Source organism: Cupressus sempervirens, chromosome 4 (genome assembly GCF_028749045.1).
Source record: "Cupressus sempervirens isolate cs-2001-9-10 chromosome 4, ASM2874904v1, whole genome shotgun sequence".
NCBI lineage: Eukaryota > Viridiplantae > Streptophyta > Pinopsida > Cupressales > Cupressaceae > Cupressus > Cupressus sempervirens.
This window is the reverse complement of record NC_143121.1, coordinates 142,126,274-142,132,654: the sequence shown is the minus strand read 5'-3', so window position 1 is coordinate 142,132,654 and position 6,381 is coordinate 142,126,274.

Sequence of the window (6,381 nt, the reverse complement as noted above, 5' to 3'; positions counted from 1 at the left end):
CAGATCAGAGATCAACCACTACTTCATCCTAGTAGGTGGATTAGACAAATCCTTTAATAAGGTAGACCTAATAGTCTTATGTAAATCTCTTTACCGACTGCATACTTCATTGTATGTTTGTAGATCCTTTTGCAAGATGGACCTAGTAGTCCTTTTTTCTCCTAATAGGGTAGATAATCAAAAGTGATCATTGTAAGCCTTAATAGGACAACTTTATACTGCGGTACTAAAGCCTGTGGGTATCATACCCACCCCAATTTTACTTTCTAGTTGGAAGGTTTTTGGGTCACCAAATCTTGTATTAAAGTGTTATGTATGCTTTCATGTTTTTAGTTTCTCATGCATGCAGTTAGATTAGAATTCACATTAAGGTTTAATTACTAATTGGGATAAAAGTTTTATAAGTTACTGATTCACCCCTCCCCTCTCAGTAAATTAGCCTGTCATAATATTTCCAATATGTTCCACCTGTAGTTCCACTTCCAACAACCGCACTCGAGCCCATTCCAAATTCACCATTACCTGGAGCCACTTCGCTTCTATTTGTGCTCCATCCTTAAAAGCCTTCTTCATCAATCCCAACAAAAATGCAACTTCTTGCTTCGCATTATCTACTCAAAGTCTCTCTGTGGCCAACATTTTCTATAAGTCCTCTACCTTACTTGTCACCTGCATCCCTCTCTCTACCTCTGGTAGTGGCTCCATTGCACTCAATCCATCCCCCTCCTCTTTCATTGACTTTTTCCCTAGCATCCCAAGGATAATCAATGGAATTACTACACTTGTTACCTCCCCATGCTAACATATTTTTCCACTCTTTGAGCTTTTCTTGCAGTATTCTCTGGTGAATCCATTTCACCTGCCTCCACTACTACTGCTTGCACACTCTTAGTTACCCCAGGTGGAATAGCCTCTGCCTGCGCCATCGGTTCCTCATCCAATACCACCTGCAATGCCAGTTGCACTACAATCCCTGACAACATTATTAATGTTGATAATGATGTTTCTTCCACTTTGAATCATGAACCCTCAGGTTGTGTTTGTGCTAGTCCTAAATGACTTGATTTACCTTACTCATGTACTAATGCTTGAAGTTTAGACTGATATACTTGTTCCCCAGAGGTCCGCCAACTATGTTTTTTCCTTTTTCCTTGCCTCACCCATCCTCCCTAGCTAACATCACCCTCCTAATGGGAGTGATCTGGTGAGCCCAACATACTTTCACTTATATACTTCTTGGACCTCTCAATAAACTCAACGGTTGCATATACCCTTCACTGTGCTTAACTTCGTTTGCATCTTATCCACCTATTTATGGTTATCACTCACTATGACTCACACTTTGCTGGCCTTGCTACATGTCCGCTCTCTGCATCTTGCCACACCAATACTAGGTACACTTTCCCCTCAGCTCTGACACTCAAACACCATGATCCACACCAACACATATCTTCCATTACAATTTCATGATCTTGTTGCTAAATCACCACTAACACTACTAGAGTCCTATATCAATTGTGTCCACCAAGAATTAAACAAACTTGACACTATTTCACACAATTGTCTGTATTGCTAATCTATAAACAATGGTTTTTTCTACTATTATGAACTTCTAGTACCTCGATGATATACTTGACTAGAGGTATTGGGAAGAAGTCATGATATTTTATTTACCTTTGGTTTTTCACTATTTTTATCTAGTGATCCATTGATTTTTTGCATCATTGGTATCCACTTATAAGTGCCTCCTCTCATCTGAAAGGCCATGTGTACCTTGACCAGTTTTGTATAGTATCTTAGTTGAGGTTCTTTATATGACATGTGTTTGTTTATGTGCCTATTTTCATTTACTGTAGCAATAAGTTTTGTTATTAATAATTGTCATATCTTTCATGTACATTGCTTGTGTTTGGTGGTACTTCTCAGCATGATATAGTATTCATATCACCATAGTTGAGCTAGTGGTGGTTGTACAAGGTCACTTTTACTAAATGCTCTATTTTTAATTTGCATCTCTTTACAAAAAGTGATAGTTGCATTCATTTAGTTTGCATTTTCATCTTAGGTTCCTTGGAAAAAAATGGTTGGCACAAAATTTAGAAGAGGTTAACAAACACCATTCAACACAATGGTTACACAATTTAGGGAAGTTTATGAAATAGCAGGACACAAAACAACATACTCGTGCATGATTAACACTCAACTATTGTGGAATTTTTCTCATCACAACACTACCACCTTGCATCACACTTCATTCTCACATCTCATTTATTCCACCTATCACATTATGTGAACTTCAAATCTCAAACAATTTTGGTCACTAATTTCTCTTATTTTCACCTCATATTGCATTAGGTGACCTTTGCATCTCAAACAATTCTGGTCACTAATTTCTCCTATTTTGATTTCATATTACATTGTGTTACCTTCAAATCTAAAACATTGTCATTGTGTCACATTCGATTTCATCCCATTCTCATTTATACATTTCATTTCATCACATTTCATTTATGCATTTCATTACATCACCATTTACAACTATCATATAAATTAAATCACAACATCACATACATGTATCCATCCATAACATCAAATATATAAGTCCATGATATATCAAGTGCACAAGTCCAAACATTAAACAACTCGAATATCTCATATATCAAAAAGATCAAATCATCAATATCAAAAGATCATTAACATCAACATCAACATCAAAAGGTCATCAATAGTAACATAAAAGGGTCCTCATCATAAATGATATACATGATAAGCCAATAAAATGAACACAAAAGATCCACAAATCAACCTTGTGTCACACCACTTACATCATTTATCTGTGTCTGATTTGAAGGTCCCTGCTCGCTGGGGGCACTCATCCCATCTTGAACAATCACACACTGAACAATGACATCAATTTTTCATCATAAGTGATCATCCTACATTAATCAAATCTCAACATCTAGCTATTCAGCTAATGGTTCTATCTTGAACTTGTTATTTTTCCTACTCTATATCTTTAGATGGACATATTAGTTTTCCCTACTCTATATCCTGAGCGGGGCATTATTTTCTATCTATCTAACATCACCTAATTGATTTTGCACATCATTTTTTTGAAACATGGTGTTGCACCTATTATTTGTTCTGCTCTATATCTGGAGACAAACATCTTAGTTTTTCCTACTTTGTACCTTGAGAGGGGTCACTTTTTCTATCTATCCAATACTATCTGACTGATTATACACATTACTTTGTCCGTACACATTCCCTATCCATTGTTCTCATCAACATTTTCAGAAATAAAATTGGAATATCCCTATTTTGACACATCACTTTTTCCAATTTCAGTTCTAAGGGTCAGTATACCAAGGCATTAAAAATTTTTAAATATAAAAAATGTTCTACCCTAGGGCATAATGTTTTTTTAAATATCAAAAACATTTTACCCCAGCCAACATTTAAACATCAAATCAAATTGGGGCATCCAACCAAGTTATCCTAAATGAAGAATTTTAAAAACATCAACATTGAATCAAACATCAAATTGCTAATGATCAGATGACAAATTATCAACAATCGGGCATCATATCAACCTTGAGTTAGAAAAACACCAATTATCAAACATTTAGTCATTAGAGTTTGACCTAAAATAAAAAAATCAGATAGTCTTTGAAATAATATGCTTTGCATATTAGCTCAAAGAGGGGCATTTATAGACACCCAAAAATTGGCAAAGACCTAAAACAATGCAAATTTCAATCCAATGACAAAAATTAAGGATTAAATCAGAGGAAAATAACATACTTTCAAATCAAGGATTACATTAGGTCATTAATCAATCAAATCATCTATCAAAAAAAAAAAGGACCTAAATCAACTTTAAAAAGAGGAAAAACAATTCACAAAATCATAAAATGAAATTAAAAAAGAAAAAGGAAAAGACAAAAGTTGAAAAAAAATGGAACATTTATTAAATCAATAAATCCTTTTATCCTCATAAAAGTGAAAATCCTTCTTTTTAAATTTAAAAGAATTAAAAAATCCTCTTTTATTCCCACAAACTAAGTTTGTTGAACTCTTCCTCTTGGTGCCTTATGAGATATTTACAGTTTCACCATTGCCCTCCAATCAAAAGTGAAATTCAGGTCTTTACCCCACCCCCTTCTAAAATCCTATAAATAGAAGGGAAACTCAAGAGAAAAAGGACCCAAGTTTTAGGCATCTACACTATAGGCACATTTAGAATTATAATGTTAGCATTGTTATTATAGCAATTTCATGTCATGTTGATAGCATTTTAGCATTCTTTTCATGTTATTTAGTATCATTTAGCACATGTTTAGTCTATTTCATACTCATATCATAGTATTTCTAGGGTTATCATATTCATATAATCTACATTCTCACATGGATCTTGCATACATCTTTGTAGATCTACATTTATGACATACTCCCATTCTAGAACTATCATTGAGATGCTAGTCTAAGAGAAATCTTAGTAGTTGTAGTTAGAAAAACATGGGATGTTCGTAGAGTCTCTATTTGACAATGATTTCTTGGTTTTATATTAGTTCATTTTCATTCTATTTGAACTCTACTCTAAGGTCTCATGAATACACGAATCCACAATGTATAGTTGTAATTAGAAATAATGGTGATAGTAAAAGGATTGTCTATTATTAATTGCATGGGTCCTTTAAAGCATGAAGACATAAACGGGTTTTTTTAAGAAGAAGTTGGTTGAAGGTGGTAATTGGAAATCATGGAGCTAACATTCACTTTTATTATGTGTCAACAACAAAAAGCCTTGCTAGATCCTATAATTGAGAAGCATCTCAAACTACTATTGTTATGCCTAACGGATGGAGTGATAAGGGTTGTATAGTGAACATTGGGTCACTTGTTTCATGATTTGATCCACCACTAGAAAGTGTAGGTGGATGTGGCAGCCATGACAATAGCTTGGAGGGTAAAGTTGAATTATGAAATACTAGTGGTGCAATGGGTGGTGGATGCTTTTTTTCTTAAGGACTTAACTATGGGGATTGACTCATTGTTGGAGTAGGAATTTTCAAGATACAATTTTAACTATAGTGAATGCTTTAAAAATTAAGAGGAAAGGAATGAAGTGTGGTATTTCTCCTTTCTATAGTGGCCAAAGTGAGAAAACCAAATGGTCTACAAGGTGGAAATAGTTGAATCTTAGGCAAAACTAAAGGAAGAAATTTTCTTATTTCAAGCAAATATTGGATGTAGAGTTGTGGGGTTTTCTAGTGGTGCCTCTTCAAAGGACTTGATCTACAATTCTCTATTGAAATAGCTTGACGATTCATGTGGTTTTTCCACACAATTAATTTGTGGCTATTATTTTTTGTGGTTGAATTGATGTTTTGTGAAGAACAAGGTGGAGGTGGAGCGAAGGAATATGAATGACAACTTTTATTTGTGGAGAAAGAATTGAATGATAAACCAAATGAATTCATTCATTTTGTGATGGTGAATGGGGCAAGAAAGATGAGAATGACTAGTGGAAGATGTTGAATGTAATTTTTTAGAGGTGGTTTTGAATGCCTTTAGGAAAATTAGAATTCTATGAAGAGGGCTTGTCATGGTTTTGATATATGCTCTTATGTAATGATAGTATAGAAGTAATATGTTAGAAGTTTGGTGGTCCTTTTATATAAACGCTAATGGACCTTGTTTTCTTATGTAATTTCCTTTTATATTAATAAATATAATCTTATTATTGAGAAGAAAAAAAACTTACTTGCCAAAAAAATGTGTTTGAGGCTCACCATAATCAACCAACTCAATCTTTTATCTACTCTTATCATCTAGCATTCAATATCACATCAACTTACCATATACATCACATACATAAAACTTCCCAACCAAGAAAAATAACTTTCATTTATACCCTCGCAAATATTTAATTCTAGTTTATCATTTTAAATCTTCCCCAATGTACAGGTAATTATATAAGACCATGCTAAGGTATATATGGCTTCATAAGAATCATTAAACATATTACATTAAAGTTTCCACATGTTACGATATAAGTATTACATTTTCCAATGATATACAATACATTTTCCCAATAGTCACTTGCTAGTAAAACATATAGAATGTTTCTCAACAATGACCTTTCCAAAATAATCCTTAGGTCTCTCAACATAAAATCTACCAAACATAGATAAGATATATGTTAGTGCTTATAACTTTCCTCACACTCTATTATATTTTTAGTCCAGAGTTTTTTTCCTATCTCGAAGTTGAACTTGAAGTTTTAGTTTACCTCAACTTCAAGTTTAGGTCTACCTTAGTCTTCGTGCGTCTAGTCCGATCTCTTTCCTCAAGTTGGTCTTAGTTGAAGTTGAAGTC